We start from the raw sequence: 17913 nt of genomic DNA, 5'->3' as shown, positions 1-17913 counted from the left end.
CCACAGCTGCATCAATTAACACTGCTAATCAAAACTGAATTCAGGTAATTAGGCACATTTATGCAAAAAGTGTGTAATTTGGAGGGAAAGCTAGATCCTGCAGTAATAGTTCAATAAGCAGGAGTCTGTCTTTGCAAATAAGATGAAGAAACAAGGATAATTTGGCCAAAAATGTACATGAATTGCAGACTCAGTGGAAAATATCTAAATTACATCTCAGAAGTGAACTGGCCTGCATTATCAAAAACTGGATGAATTTTAATATAATTATCATGTTCAGTAATATTAGAGCTCATTCACATCCAAACAAAGGTTTTACTTTTATCAAGAAGAACACTCAAGGTTAATGCATTTGCAAATACATATAAACATTGACTATGCTGGCAAAATACTATCTACAAAAGAGAATTTTTAAAGATACAGTCTTTATTTACATGAAAAACAAATCATCCAAAACCTTTGCATTCTGTTCACCAGGCATAAAATTGAAATATAGCAAATATGGTAAAATAGTCTATATGACAAGAAAATATGCAAATCTGTTTTTTTTCTTGGGGGGGGGGCAATTGGGACATTTCTAAAATGAATCTTGTATTAGTTACAATTGAGGAGAACTGTAACTCCAGAAAAAAAACATACAAGATAAGACTTTTGTTTTCCAAAGGATCAGGGAGCATTGAAGGAATTGGGCTTTTTTGTGGAAATACTGGGGCAGGTTTCCTTTCAGTGCTATTTGAGTGTGTATGCCTATGTGCCTGATGCTAACCCTAAAGGAGCAACCCAACCATAGTAAGTGGGGCAGATCCAACCACTTCTTCCTCCTTCAATAAATACTATTTACTTAGCTTTAAAAAAAGAGGAAGCAAATAAATTTTCAGAGCTATACTCACTGCATTTCTGATGGTCTTTCACCTATTACAGTGGCGTTTGGTGGTCTGCGACTCTAATTTATCTGAATCCCATCACCATAATGCATATACATTGATCTTGCTTTGTAGCACTATTGTATAGCAGGTCCCTGTCTGTCTCTGCCCACTGGGATGTGAGCAGTCTTCCCACAGCTCACACACATCTTCCCTTATTCTCACACAATTCCATAATGTCATTATGTCCTTCAGATTCATGTTAATATTCTTAGCTTATTACAATGTTGGTCTTGTTGATTGTGAAATGATGTGTTGATTTTTAATATCTCAACTGTAGCTAAATATAAGTTGTTTGTATAAAAAAGATTAAAATAGGCAAGGGAGTGGGAGCCATGTAACTGTCACTGATAAATGCCTTTGTCGTGTTGCAGTAGAATTCTATGGGAACACTTTACAAATGGTTGTATTGATTTTTAACAGATGTCTAAAATGAATCTATCAATGTACCTACCCCCAGCAAATTCACGTTCTCATAATAAGCCAATATTAGCTCTAATTCATTTTTTCTAAAATATCATGCAATCTTTTCACAAGCCACAGCAAATCTTTATTTATTATTTATTTATTGTTCATATTTAGACTTTCTTGAACAATTAGTGTGAAAAGTAATCAGAGCCAGTGAAAAATAATGTTTATGGAATTTGTATGCCTTATATGGCTTCACAAAGCTGTCTATTCAAGCTTGGTATTAACAACCAGAGTCCTGATCTTTGGGGAGCCCATTCTATTTGGAACTCCAAAGAAGATATTAGAGACAAAAGGTGTTCGGCCTTTCCGTAGAAAGCCACATGGCTTTACAGCTAGCTAAAAATAACCCAGGGCCATCCAGCAATTGTTGTATTCCAGGATAGTCCTATTATTGAGAGCTCTGGTAAGGCCCTGAGACTTATAAAGGAATCTTAGACATGCCTGTGGCCACTTCCTATTGTGTGGTTTGCTATCTGTCCTGAACATATAATCATATTTTCTACTGCTAGAGATATAGCACACCCTCTTTTGATAAGGCAAGGAAAAATATACCCATGGATATATTTGCATTTAAGGCCTTAGGAATGTTGTTTTTCTCAAGATAACATGCATAGTGATATCATTACATTTATTATAATGTAATTATATTACATATATCATCATGTGCCGTACATACACTCAAATAATAACTGCAAGCAACTGGTCAATAGAAGTAATGCACTATTTACATATATCAGAGTTGTTATATCCCAGGCTTTAAGACTGTTTTCTTCAACCTGGTTTTTTCCAGATGTGTTACTCTTCAAATCCTTCCATCCTAGTCAAAGGTACATTGGTAGGATTTGCATTTCAAAATCTGGAAAAGTCCAGGTTGGGGAAAGCAACTTAGAAATAGGAATGGAAAAATGTTCCAAACTATTTGAAAATGGTTGGGAAACTGCAAATAGTCTTTAAAAATGACACAGTTTTTGAACACTTTTTTTACCACAGAAGAAAACTGCTAAAATCACTTTTCTCCCAGAAATTAAATGAGGAAGTATTGCATTCTTATTAAACTCTTTTTAGGACTTTTTTGAAGGAATCATTAATAAATTAAACCACTAGTAGCACATGTAACAACCAAATATGCCATTCTACATAAATACCATGATGCTTTAAAAATGAATGATTTAACTAATGATGAACCAATTAGGTATGACATAATGAATTTATTTCCATCATTTCACAAGATTAAATTAATTGCTACATTTCAAACAATCAAAATCAATGAATTAATTTTAACCCTAATATTTCATATTCTGGTGTTCACGCCAGCCATATTGGAGAAGTATCTCCCATATATGTGTAGCAGGATGAGTGACCCTGCCTCAGGAGACACCATGAGCAGAGAAACTGCATAGATATTAAATAGGAAACTGGCAAACTGGCACTTTATGTCACTTAGAATTAAGTATTGTTCATTTTAATTGCTATTGCTGTGTTTTTATTGAATATCTTACTGAAATTGAGTTGTGTTTTACTTTGTAAGTGTTATTTATGTTTTGATACTGTTCGTTACTAATGTTGATATATTTGACTTGTATTTTATATGTTATAGCACTAATACGTGCTGTTTTGTAAGCTGCCCTGAGCATGGCTGTAGCCAGAACAAAATTTCAGGGGGGGGGGGGTTGAACCCCTAACCCCCCCCCCCCCCCAGCTACAGGCCTGGCCCTGAGTTCCCTTGGGATATGGTAGTGGGGTATAAATTATTATTATTATTATTATTATTATTATTATTATTATTATTATTATTATATAGTTTGGACTTTGATTTGAAGGGTTTAATATGGTGAAGCTCAACCTCAGGCTCTAATGCATTGTACATAGTTGAGCAAAAATGTCCCTAAAAAGACAGAGTTCTTTTTACTATGTTGAGCATACTTGATCACCTGATGTCGACATAAGTGCTAAACTAATCATGCATTACAGATTGTTTTGTATAATTTACTCTACTGTGTAGGTTAAAGAACAATTCTAAAGATGTGTTGTTGAAGGCTTTCATGGCCGGGATCACAGGGTTGTAGTATGTTTTCCGGGCTGTATGGTCATGTTTTAGAAGTATTCTCTCCTGACATTTCGCCTACTTCAGAGGATGCCTGCCATAGATATGGGCGAAACGTCAGGAAAGAATAATTCTGGAACATGCCCATACAGCTCGGAAAACATACAACAATTCTAAAGATCATTTCAAATCAAAGTACCATATGAAATAGTTACTAACTCTTCAGTACAATTTATGACTAATTTATGATTAAATGAATTAAGTTGCATTGTCAGGTAAAGTGTTCTTCTAAAAATCATACTGAAGTTTATTGTGTAAAATACTTTTCTTATAGGTATACCTGTAACTTCATCATATGTGTCTTTGCAAGTGTCCAAGGATGCTTGCAGCACAGTTGATCCACTGATCCCCCGTTGCCCATTGCATGATGCACATTCACTTCCTGCGGGGTCCTATGACACTTCACCCAGAACACAGGAGGCTTCACATGTTCCGTAGGGAGCAACAGGGCCAGCGCGGAGGGAAGTCGCTTGGTGATGCTTCCCCACTTGTGATGGGAAAACGTTGCTGCTGGCAAGGCAACAGGGTTGCCCCGCTACCCTGCAGATTCACCATGGGGGTTGGCAAATCACCCCATTGCCTCTCATCAATGTGATGAGGTCCTAACTCCTCTACCTACACTCAAGGCTGCTCCATGTTTCCATATTTTTAATGCATGCTTTTTTTCCTGTAAGGCATTATATGAAATTCACATATAGATTGTCATAACTATGTCCATAAATGTGTTGAGAAGCTGGGTTTGAAAAATACTTGGTTTTTTTTTTAACCTAAAATTCCCAGGATTATAACCATAGTGGCCGTGGACTACAGGAAGTTGTAGGATTGTTGAGTCATATCAATTCACAATTTTTAGAAAAAGTACATTGCTACCACTCATAAGACGATTAACGAGGAAAAGAATAACTGCTGGCATCTTTTAATCAAAAGCTGAAAAAGTTATTCCCCCCCCCCCCTTATAAAGCTATGCAAGAAAATTAATTGAAATTAACATCTTTTTAGTCAAAATCATTGATTCAACCTTATCTGGTCAGGTTTTACTCTGATCCAAATTGTCAGCTGCCAATGAGCATATTCTTCAAACTGATAATTGTTTAACAAACTCACTTCATTTTAAAGACATAATCATAAAGCAGTGTATTGAACTGAAGGAGTATTCATGGATGCAGATTCAAGATATTCATTCCATGATATTCAAAATGCCCAGTCTCATAAAATAAATGTTCATTAGACAGAATTTTTGTCTTGAGTTACTATCAGCCTTCCACATTTGCAAAATAATAAAGTAAATAGAAATAGGATACATTTGAGAGGACATTTCACTTGAGTTTTGTCTGAAAAAAGCACTCCCCATATAGAGCAGAACATTGAACAAAGCATGACATTGTTTAGAACTATTTACGTAGCAATATTTTAATGTGTCTCCTTTGAACATCTAAAAATGCCTCAATATCTATCTGCCAAGAAAGGCATTAAAAGAGAGGCACTAAACTGACAGGTGAAACAGATTTTAAAAAGTTATTTTTGGGGGGCCCACCTCCCATTAGCCATGCTGGTTAATGTACTGCCCCAAATATGACATGTCCAACATTTGTATAGGAGTCATAAGATGCAGACACCTAGTACAGTATTTTCCATTTCATTTCTTTCCCACTATTCCATGGTTGTAATTAAACTTCAAGTAAAGGTATATGAACAGCAGATAGATTTCATTAGAAAAATCAAACAGGTAGAAATAGTTCCAAATGCTATATGTGGTTTAAATCACTGAAAATATATTCAGACAGGCATAGTAGGTATGTATATGTACGTCTGTACGAACCTGTAATCTAGGTGTGATTCCTCAAGACATTTAGTAAAAACAGTGTCATATAATTTTAGCTATAAAATTATTTCAAATGATACATTAAAAGTGTTTATATGACAATGTGAATGTTTGAAAACGCATGACAGCCAAAGCTGACAGGTAGCAATTACTTATCTATATGAAAATCTTTAATAGAAATAGAATCATTATACATGTAGAGTGGATATAACTAAGAGGCAATTATGTGTATTTTTAAAGCAAGGGATTGCTTTAAATACAGAGATAATCCAAGACTTAACAGTATGTGTTCAGTGCCCTGAAGAGTTTCTTTTTTTTCTTTCCCTCCCTCCCCAAAATCATCTAACTGGCCCAATCACAAGTTCAGTTCTCATCCTATTTCACTTTTTTCATAGAGTCCCATAAAAAGGCTTTTTTTCCCCCGAAGGGTGTTTTAAGTGCAAATGAAAGGACTAGGTAGAAGGCAGCTGCTGCCTGAGGCTGCTTAATTTCTGTGCTACAATGCCTTAAGATTTCTCTATCTTGACAGAGTCAGTGGGAACTCATCTTTGATGAAAAGAGAAATAAATTGAATAGGACAGGAGATTGCATATTTATTATCATTTTAATAACATACATCACATTTAAAAGATAGAAACTCTTAACTATGCAGGGGATGTAATACCAAGCTTTAGCTGGGCTCAACGTTGCTATTTCTAACCTTTGTTAGGTAGAAATATGCAAAAAGGAAGCAGGATCTCCACATCCCTTATACAGAGAGAACATAAGCTTCCTTCCCTGTCTCTTCCAGCAAAGAGCTCATTAACTGTACAGGCATACTGGAGAATGTAGACTAGAGGTTCTCAAATTCATAGCTTTCGGTGTCTCATACGAGATTGTATCTTGACTGCCTACTTTGCACATTATAATTTGTGTCACATTTCCAAATCCACCTTTACCTCTTTGTTCAAAGAAATAAAAATAAAAGGTCACCATCTATGAATGAAAAATCAAAACTGGAAACCAGTATATAGGCATGAAAGATTATTCGTTAAATTGAAGAGGAATAAAGCTCGGTTCACTAATTCATTTGGACATGATAGGGCCAACCAATAGCTTTTTCTTCTCATAGAAATGATTACATAAAAGCAATGAATTTCAGGCAGCCGTGCTCTTACCTGGTGTTCTCCACGAATGGTAGCATAATTCAACTCCCTTTCTGGAAGTACAATCACCCCTCCACATTCACTGGGATTAGGGACATAGGTTCCTGCAAAAGTGGAAAACATGTTTTTAACATGAGAGAACATCTCTTTAGAAATCTCTTAGTCCTCCAGTATGACCCTATAGTTAACATCTCCTAGAAGTTGATCATAAAGTTGTCCTGGAAGTTGTGTCTTCTCTCTAGGAATCTAGATCATCCAACAAACAACTATAGTCAACTTCCACCAGGAGATGACTACAGTGTTGTGCTAGAGCAGTGGTTCTCAACCTGTGGGTCCCCAGAAGTTTTGTCCTCCAACTCCCAGAAATCCCAACAGCTGGTAAACTGGTTGGAATTTCTGGGAGCTGTAGGCCAAAACACCTGGGGACCCACAGGTTGAGAACCACTGTGCTAGAGGATTCAGAGTCTCCTAGAGAAACAATATCAATAAAATTTTCAAGTTATAATAATAATAATAATAATAAAACTTTATTTATACCCCGCCACCATCTCCCCAATGGGGACTCGAGGCGGCTTACATGGGGCCATGCCCGGGAAAAATACAATATAACACAATATAAAAACAACATATCATAATACAATTACAACAATACAATAAAGAATCATATACAGTACATCACAAAATCCAAAGAGCAATATAACAGGGCAGGCCGCACGAATACTCAGTTAAAACTCGGGGTGAGAAAAGGATAAGAAAAAGGATAAGAATAAAACCACAGGGAACTAAGGAAAAGATAGCAGACAGTCTAGAGGATAAATAATGGGGGGCGTAACAAAAAGCATGTAACAGTTACTCTCCGAAAGCACATCGGAAGAGCCATGTTTTTAGATCTTTCCTTTATGTCTGCACAACTTAAACCCACAAACATGGAGGGCTAACTGTAGCATTTAAAATAGCAAGCTAGCAAGGTGGGAATCATGTGGTCCTTCAAACATTGTTGGCTTGCAAATCATAGCAGTCATAGCTTGCATTGTCAATAGTGATGAATACTGGGAGTTGTAGCTCAACAACATTCAGGGGACTGCATGATTCCCACCAATGGAGTACACAATTTGGAAAGGTTTTTCATTTTACCCATGCTCCTTCTGCAAGGTCTCCTCAAGCACAAATCTCATTCAGGAAGCACACTCTTCAAAACTTTAATTCAAAGTTAGCCCTTTGTGGCTTTAGTGATGAATTGGCCCATAATTAGTCAGAAACTCATTGAGACCAGTTAAAGGTGGGGTTTAAGTTATTAGCCTACTCTGATATTTCTTCTTCTTCTGTTTAAATTTAAAAAATAAACAAAATGTAAGAAGATCAAGAGCAACAGAAGTGAACATTACAGACAACCAGTAATTAGCATGAATTAAAACTGATTAATTAAAGTGGAATTCATTATTAATGCTGTGCCATACTGAGTATGATGTCACCACAGGGTCAGACACTAAAACACAACATTGTGCTGAACAGGAAACATTTAGGAAAAGATACAGTAGCTCTTCATTTAGTCTGGTGATCAAGTGCAGCATGAAACAACCTATCCTAATGGTCCTATTAGGATGCTTGAGAAAAAAGCTCATAGAATCATAAAATCACAGAGGTAAAAATATCATCTAGTCCTTTCTTTGCTTTAGGAAAATATACACAAAAGCCAATTTGAGAACAATTAACATAATTCTTTTTCTTTATTCTGTATAATAGATAAATTGAAAGAACAATAGCAGGGGAACAAACTATTCTATAAAAACTTACAGCAGATACTCAAACCAACAATCAACTCTTCAATCTCTCTAATAAAAATCAAATACGTAAAACTTTATTATATCCCAGATATCTGTTTTCATGTCATGCTCTGAAATCTCAGGCTTCTCTTTGCTAATACAATTACTCAGTATTTTGCTGGATTTGCAAAATTCAAGGCTAATAATGAATCTTGGGACAAGATTTCACAAACTTTTCAAACATCTTCAAACATGTGCTAAGCTATTTTGATAAATATTCTTTATTCCATTGGAAAGCTAAATCAAAATACTAAAGGCACTCATGAAAGTTCTTAAGTGACCGAAACTAATAAATAAATTCTAATCTGATTAACCCACTGGTGCCTAATTAATAATTAATGGGCCTAGGTTACTGACTCTGGATTAATAGATAAATAGATAAATATTACAGTAAATGTTTGGTTAAACCCTGAAAAACATTTACAGTCATGAAACATAGTGTCAAAATACAACACATGCCATGCCATTTTGTTAATACCTTCCCAAATTGTACAGTATATACATAATTAGCTATTATTGGGGTCTATGCAGGAAGGGTTTTTTGTAAATATAATCAAAAATTAATTTCCTTAAACTAGTAAATATGTAAGTGTCAATAGTCTAATCAGATATTCAGCTATTCAGAAAAAAGATTAATTACATTAAATGGAATTTACTCCCTGGTAGGACTTCTAGTCCTCTTTAAATTATATTCTGTAATGGTTTGCCTGCTTTGAAAACATTTTAAAGACTCTGTACAAATTTAACTCTTCAAATGTATCCTATATCCGGCTGCACCATGAAGAAATTCTCATCCAGTGTTCATTGCTTTGCAAGAACCCAGTATAATGCTGCTATTTTATATACACTTGCATATACACCCTTTGGGCTTGACATGCACCCAGTAGCACCATAATTCTACTTGCCAGTAGGGATGATTAATTGATCATGATTCTCTCTTACCTGTTTTGTCATAACATCAGTATAAGATGATCATAACATCAATATATGATGGTCATAGCATCAATGTATTCATATGAATATTCCTTTGCTCTGGATTCTGGAAGGCCATTTTTCTATTTAAGCTATTTTGCCCAAGATAAATCATGGTCCTCTTGGTTACGTTATCTTCTCAACAGCATGGAAATAGAGAAAAAGTGGGAGAAAGGAGGAGGGGAGAGAGGAGGAGGATAATCCTTGTTTCAGTGTTTGCATTTCAATTGCGCCGAAAACTTTAGCACTGGGTGTTAATTTCTAAAGGTTTAATCAACCAATCAAAGGACCATCAAGCTTTAATCTGCAATAAAAATCACTGCAGCCTGAGTCACCTGAGATACATTTATTATACTCTTATTTCAGTGCAAAAGAATGCATTGCTAATCTAATTCTTTACATTGGCACATTTGCCATTAACATATTTCTAAAAGTTATTAGTTCCTCTGAAACTATTAGGATGAGCCCATTGCTATATATTCAAGAAAATAATCCTGTTAAAAGCCAGACACATCTGCTATGACACTGCTTTAGCGTTTCCTCCTGTAATCCATACAGACATTTAGTTCTCCAGCTGAGTTTTAACAATGCACTAAGTCTCAATTACATGAAATATTATGTGAGTGCTGATTAAAATAACAATATACTTGTTCTAGTAGCCTAATCTTTCCTTCTGTTTGAAATTTGCATTACTAATCTGGTTTCGCCCCTTCTATTTTTATACCAATCTTTGTTCCAGGCAAAGCAAGATATTGGTTTTTTTATTGGAAAACAATCGCGAACAATAAAAATGCCAGGAAAGGTTAGTATTATAATTTATCACTGAAAATATGGGAAAAGGTATCTCTACCACACATTCCTTTGCAGAGCATCAGTTCAAGACAATATCATGAAAAAAGGATGCCATTTCTATTTCCCACCTTATAAATTAGACAAGATATTATAAAATATTTTAAAATACTCATGGACTTGATATTCATATGCACTGATTTTTTTTAAAAAAAATCCTATGGTATTAATAATTTTAATATACTTTAAAATCTGTAGCAGAAATAAATGTGTAAAACCAAGCAATTTCCAAAGAGATGTTAGCAGTCAGACCTACAATCCATCACATGGGCTACTGTATATTAAAAATAGCTTTTAAAGGAAAAAGCATGAGAAAACTGATCTTGCAAAATTGGTTAAAATGTGCAATTCTACTTCTAATTATCAACAAATGAAAGCAACTTCTCCTTTTTCAATGCATTAATAAATCCAAATAATGGAAATGTGAGCAGGTTTCCGTAATGTTTTCCTGCTATGCATTTTTGTGTGGCACTGCATGGATCAGCTATTGTTTCCTTTGCCTTTATTTCCATAATTTCGTATTCTCTCAATTTTTATATGTCTCTCTCACACACAGAGAGACATCACTGTCAATATTCATAGTGATATGTTAGACTAGTAATAGCAACATATACTCTAGGGACACTATGTGAGCAAACAGAGCTCATAAAGAGAAGGAAAAATACAACTGCAAAGAACAAAAAAACCTGAACAGAGTCATTTTTAATCCATACATTTTTAATCCATACTATTTCAAATCAACAACTCAGCTCTTTAGGTATTTCCTCAGTATTCTGTGATAAATAAAAATTGCTAATCAGATATTTATTGTTACAAACATATATTTCCATCAGAATATGAATAAATTGCATTAAAGCTACATTTCCTGATGCAATGCCAATAATGACGATTATCCCACCAAGATACATTCCACCTTTAGGACACATATGGATAAAATGCAGAAACCTTCAAAAATCTGTCTGAAGTCTTCATAGCGTAGCAACAATGACTGCATTCATCCCTTTTAAAAATATTTTTTAAAGAATATTGACAGCCAAGATATTTAATGCTTGATATTAAACAATAAACATCCAATAATAAAGTAGATGAGACTCCGACATGAAAATTTTAGCCCTCCCAGATCTTAAGAGAGAAATTGAGAATGAGAGAAAATGTGAGGAAAATAGAAACGTGAAAATAAACCTACCATTAGCAATTCAGGTGCACTATTTCTTATTCTGCCCACATAGTTCTGCAGATCCATTAGTCCAAAAGTCAACTTTGCCATACTTCTCACCTCATCGGCATCAACAGCATCGGACTGCTAGCAATTTTTTTCGATTAAACTTCTCAGACACGGTAGCAACTTTGTTAATTATGATATTAGGCAGCTGGCGGGCACGATCAATCATCCACTATAAGAAAGCCAGACAACGAGACATCTAATCATTGCAACCAGAGCAGATAAATTTTGTTCCTTTCTTATACGTGTCAGAGATTCTATCCCTCCTGACCCCTCTACACTGCCATCGACTGTCAAATTTAGATTCAGCAAGCTCCCGGCTTTTCTTTATCCCTGCCTTAGATCTGAAAGTCCTGGTTATCAGGAAGACAAGCGTCACCAGCTGTCTCTGAGCAGGAAGGCAATCAGGTGAATAGTACTTATTATCTTTCATTGCTTTCTGAGGAATGACAAGATTGATTTGGGACCAAGAGCACATCCATATCTCAAGAACAGTTACTAGGGTTTCAAGTTCAGGTTGTGGTGCATATGTAAATCTAGACTGGGGAACTACAATACTGACCTTATTAGCAGATACTTAAATTTAAGGGATTAGACAAAACCATTAAACAATTATATCATTCCTTTTACCCATGAAAACAGATATTCCTTTTGTCATTCCCTTTCTCCCAAAATGGTTAATCCAAGTTCCACCTAGGGGGCTACATTTCACACTTGGGTGGCCTTAATTGGACCCATAGAAGCAGTTGGCTTCCATTAAAGACTTGTCTCTTGGCAGTTTACATCTTAACTAGTCTCACACTCTATAAACTCCTACAAGTGGAGCAGGCACCTGCATTTTAATCTTGTTATAGAAAGGCATCTTCCTAAATAAATAGCTATCCACATTCCTTGAATTGACAAAACACACATGCATTTCTTATTTTAAACAAAGGGGGAAAGAAAGCAGGGTATAGACAGGTATTGGGGATTTTTGAATCCTAGCTACAAGATGTCTCATAATAAACACACACTCAGTATATGAAATTCAAAAAATATTTTAAAAGCAAATACACATAAATGACTCTGCAGGTATTTTTAAATGAACAGTTAGTATATCTAACAATATAGCAGAGGCACTAAGAAATCTTTTTTAAATTAAGAAAGTGGTCAATGAAACACTGACAGGAGCGCTCTATGTACATCAATGTGTAATATGCATAAATGTGCATTTCAAAACAGTATTCATTGCACACCAATGTGCACAGATGTACACTGGGAACTTCGCCAGTACATAGTAATATAACAGGAGCCCTTTATGGGATATGGATATTATGCGACTGCGCAGTTCTAATTCCCGCAGATGTGAGTTCACTCACAAAGACATAAGCTCCCAACAGGACTCCTGCCCTCTCTTCCCTAACATCACATTACATGGAAAAGGGTTGTTTTCAAAAATTAGGGGTAGTTACTTTTTGCAAAATTTATCTCCATTTTCAAATTCTGCTAACATGCATACAGTAGCTACAGTAAACACAAACAGTTGGCCCTTCATATCAGCAGATTCTGCGTCATCAGTTCAGCTTGAAAATATATAGAAAATTGAAAATAGCAAACCTTGATTTTGCCACTGTATAGAAGGGACATCATTTTACTACACCATTGCATATAATGGGACTTAAGCATCCATGGACTTTAGTATCCATGGGAGTCCTGGAAACACACCCCAGCAAATACCAAGGGCCACTGAGTAGCACTGTACACAACTTAAACCAATCATTCACATCTTTGATCCAAATAGCTTTTCTGTAAGAATTTCTGGCCTAATACTGCTGGCTATTTTGATCCACTTTAAGCATTATGAAACAAGCAACATACTTAGATCTTTTAAAAGCCTCCTCTAAATGTGTGAAATACATGTCTATTTTTAAGACCAACGCTTTGGAATATTAGTATATCCTCTGCATAATTGTCCAATTGAAAATTCCACAACAAAATTCCAGTCTGTGACTATTATGGAACACTTTATTTATTTTAAATATTTCTGAATCTAGTTCTCTAGAAATAAAGGAAGCTTACATTTGTATTTATTTAGGCACATTAGATAAATATCTAAAATCCCAAGGTGATTCTGACAACCAGTCTCCATTCTACTCTTTTCATTGTTCAGATCAGGAACAGCAGTTAATAACAGCTGTACATTGTAAAACGGTACTTGGGGAACCTTCTTCCTATCCTCTGAAGCTTTTGGTCATCTCTTACAGTCCAGAAAACACATTTGAGTGTTTTGGTTATTGCAAAATGTAGAATGTTTGGTTGTTGTGGGCTTTAAAAAAATATTTTAGAGCCCTCATTGTTACATACCTTAAATTCTGATATTGATGAAACATTTACACACATTTTGGTTATGAAATGCTGATCAAGTACATAAATAAAATGAAATTAATTCTAAAACAGTACACTGAGAACACACAGTAACAAAAGGCATTTAAATGTGAAGCACATATCATGGAAAACAAAATAAATTAGAGAGAGAGACAGGAAGATTGAAGGAAGAACACAGTCTTTACTGCTCAGGAGACAATCATGATATTTGTAGAATCACATAAGCAGTTTGCCTAGAATAAAATCTAAGATTGCATGAGTGTGCCCACATATGTGCACACTTGCCAACCAAAGAAATATAGTAATGATGAATGGAAGAGTGGAATGAAAACAGAATCTCATCTCCAGCACAGATATCAAATGTCTGTTTATTTCATTAGCACTACATGCCACATAAAAGCGTGATATATTATTCCATGGCTCATTGCAAAATCACTGGATAAAGCGAGATTTGTGGGAGTATATAAGTAAACCAAATGGAACAAAACCTTGTTTAAATGGTTGCCTGGAGACTATCCAATAAATCCAGATAACTGGTTGGCTAGATACATTATTATTCACATAGATTTACTATGGGGTGATAAAAAGCTTACTTGCAGTGCAATGTTAGCATCTTTCCCAAGGATTAAATCCCATTGGTTGGAATTCTGCTGGTTAATTCCAACTAAAATAGCCCCAATGAATCAGTTGTTGAATTACTATTTTAGTCGGAAAGGTTTACAGTTACTGTGTTTAGTCCCTAGTAAATGTTTCTTTGCCCCTTCCTCTGGGGCTAAGAAAGTGTGGTTTACCAATGTTTACATAGTGTGTTTCCAGTGTGAAAGCGAATGTATTTTTTTAAGTGCCCAAAACACTCAACAAAGTCTGGATTTCAATATACAAACTCTCACACTGTCTTTCTAAAGGTATGTTGAAAGTGAAATCAATGTAATACTATAATCATTATTACAAAAGGTTAATTTCAATAGAAAACAAAATGTATTCTCATCATATATATGCTACTATAAAAAGATAATTTACTATACAGTAGATTTATGCATATATAGGATTAGAAATATTTTATTCTCTAAACAAATAATGATAGATATTAAATTCTTTAAGAATGCACATTTAAGATGCAAATCTAGATGGTGATATACATCCTGAAAAATTGCCATGAATCATTCCAAATAACCTTTGAATTCATCTACCCTGTTTCCCCTAAAATAAGACATCCCCAGAAAATAAGACCTAGTAAAGGTTTTGCTGAATTGCTAAATATAAGGCCTCCCCCGAAAATAAGACCTAGCAAAGTTTTGGTTTGGAAGCATGCCCGCCAAACAGAACACTAGAGCATGTAGGATCAGTAAATGTACGTACCATAAAGTGTTGTACATGGAAATATTGGTAGTAACAAGAAATTCTTGATAGGATTCACAGTTTGTCTGGTTATGCTGGTTTGTGATGACAACTACTATACAGTATATAATAAATGTTCATTTTTTTGTTCAACAATAATGTGAATTCTTCATGGAAAAATAAGACATCCCCTGAAAATAAGACCTAGTGCATCTTTGGGAGCAAAAATTAATATAAGACACTGTCTTATTTTCGGGGAAACACGGTAGGACCTGGAGCCCCCAATGGTACAATGGGTTAAACCCTTGTGCCGGCAGAACTGCTGACCTGAAGGTTGGTGGTTAGAGTTCAAAAAGAGCATGGATGAGCTCCTGTCTGTCAATTCCAGCTTCCCATGCAGGGAAATAAGAGAAGCCTCCCACAAGGATGGTAAAACATCAAAACATTAGGGCTGGGCAACGTCCTTGCTGACGGTTAATTCTCTCACACCAGAAGCGAATTGCAGCTTCTCAAGTCTCTTCTGACATAAAAAAAAATCTAGGACCTGGATGGTCAGATGCAGCAAAGATATCTCTATCTAGATATGGGCTTCTCTCCTGCCCCTATTGTCTAAAACTCCAAGATTATTTTGCTATTCATTCTTTCTGTCATAGGGCAATAGTCTGAGTTAGCCCAACACATTTTGCAGTCTGACATAAAAAAACTAGTTGGCATCTCAGCAATTCCTTTGCAAAAACAGACAGGACTGTGTGCTTATATGTTTTATTGCTAACAATGGGAAAATATCATGCACCATACCAAAAGGCAGTAGGTTAAATTCAAAGATGTTATGCAGTTTGCATAGTACAAACTCTTTTTGAACACATTGTCACCACTTCTCATCATCTCTGGCCTAAGGACACCACTTCATTTTGACTCACAATTCAACTGGCCTAGCAGCAACAACTTTACTCTACTTTTAATTGACATATGAAACAGATGTCTGAATATACAGCAGTCTCTCAAAGAGAAGAATCATGAGTGGGTCAGGATAGCCATTCACATAGGGAAGATCTATGCGTATACATAAGTTACATTGCTCTTCTCATGCCTGCTGTGAACATTAGCAGTGGGCAGGGAGCTTGTCATTCTGACACTACAACTTCCTTTATACATTCTGGGAATGCACGAAGGAATTATCTTTTAGACCCAATTCTGGGACAAAGCACTGCAAAATCTTACAGTTCAGTCCTAAACATACTCAGAAATACATTCCACTGTCGTCAGTGAGTCTCATGTCCTGGTTATATATACTCAGAATTGCAGTCATGAATATAATCCTATTCATATTTTCTGATAAGCCTTGATGATTATGCCAGTGTAAATATTCATAAGGTTGCACCCCATGGAGTGGATATTCAATGACACCCAAGGACAAGAACTCACAAGGTTTAGTGCTGAACACACCTTTTAACTTACTCATTGAAATGGCTCATTCTGCTATGGTCCATACTTCATTATTTTTTACAGAAAACTGGAAGAATTATCTATTTAATTGGATATTGAAAAATATCCAGTGCAGAATTAGGTGGTCTTAAGACCACTGAAATCAATCTCATAAATCTGAGAAAACTACTGCTTAATGAAATCAATGAGCTTAAGTATTGGATTTAAGCCATAATTAGAATAAGTTTGTTCAATCAATACCTGGAAAAGAAAAGAGAAGTTCTAGGTCAAAGCACCAAAAAGAAAGCTTGTAAGTTTACAAAACAGCTTGTAAAAACCTTCCCAGCACTTATCAGCATTGGACAAAATATAAGACCTTTTTGGCTAGAATCACAAAATCGCAGTATTAGGTGAAATTTCAAAAATAAATATTAAAACCAGTAAATTAAGTTATTAAAACTGTTCTAGTTTCCATTTGTTTGATGCAGTATAAATATAAATCTCTGAACTGAGGAAGCATCTTCAATGCATTGTACTCCTAGGTAATTGTATATAGGAGTACAGCATCAAGAACTTAATACGAATGATAATAGGCACTGCCAGTCTGATAAATATTTTGATAATACTTGACAAATAACTTCAGTGGCTGGAGGTTATGGATATCTTTAAATGGTGCTTGCTGTAAGTTTTTAAAATTGTTTTATTTGATGTTAATTGGGTTTTTATATCGGGATATGATGTTTTAACTGATTATGTATTGCGATTGGATGTATTTGTATGAATTTTATATGCTGTACGCCACTTTGAATCCCACCCACAGGAGAAAAGTGGGATAGAAATGAAATAATAATAATAATAATAATAATAATAATAATAATAATAATAATACTCGGTTCATGAAGGAGGAATTCAACTGTAGTATTTTCTGAAAGCAACTGTCAACTTTTAGGTAAATTCTAATCTGAATCAATTGCACCATCTTGGATAACAAGATTTTAACTGAACAGAAATGTATTTTAAGAGAAATGAAATAACCCAACCTTACCTTTAAGTGATTTCTGACTCATGGCAAATCTAAGGGTTTTCTGAGCAAGCCTCTTTCAGATGGGGTTTGCCTTTGTCTTCCTCTGAGAGAGTGTGGCTTGCCTAAGGCCACCCAGTGGGTTTCTTTCCCTATCTAAACAGGGATCCAAAACCTGGTCTCCAGAGTTGGAGTCCAACACTCCAGCCACTTACATGATGCTGGCTCTCACTGAGCTATTATTCTGAATGACTCTAAATTTGAAAAGCCTTCTTAAATAAGAGTCTAATTTACTTACATAGTTTAGTAAGGATTACCATAAACTTATGTGACATTTTATTTCTGTAATATTTTTTTCCAGGCCAGTGTATATCTTGATAATGATTCTATGCAATGTGTGCAATTATTTGTACATTTGTATAGATGATTCCATG

The 17913-nt window shown here is 35.3% G+C and overlaps 1 long non-coding RNA gene across 2 annotated transcripts in view; it reads right to left on the bottom strand.

Annotated features, from left to right (window-relative positions):
• Window positions 1-17913, bottom strand: part of LOC103278869 (uncharacterized) — a 115945-nt gene that overhangs the window by 30095 nt on the left and 67937 nt on the right. For both annotated transcript variants that reach the window (XR_010006800.1, XR_010006801.1), the window contains exon 3: window positions 6478-6569. This is a non-coding gene — a long non-coding RNA (uncharacterized LOC103278869). The remainder of the gene's footprint in view (window positions 1-6477; window positions 6570-17913) is intronic.

This window comes from Anolis carolinensis, chromosome 5 (assembly GCF_035594765.1).
Source record: "Anolis carolinensis isolate JA03-04 chromosome 5, rAnoCar3.1.pri, whole genome shotgun sequence".
In the NCBI taxonomy this organism is placed as follows: domain Eukaryota; kingdom Metazoa; phylum Chordata; class Lepidosauria; order Squamata; family Dactyloidae; genus Anolis; species Anolis carolinensis.
The sequence above is the reverse complement of the archived record's forward strand: the minus strand, read 5'-3'. Positions and strand labels throughout refer to the sequence as shown.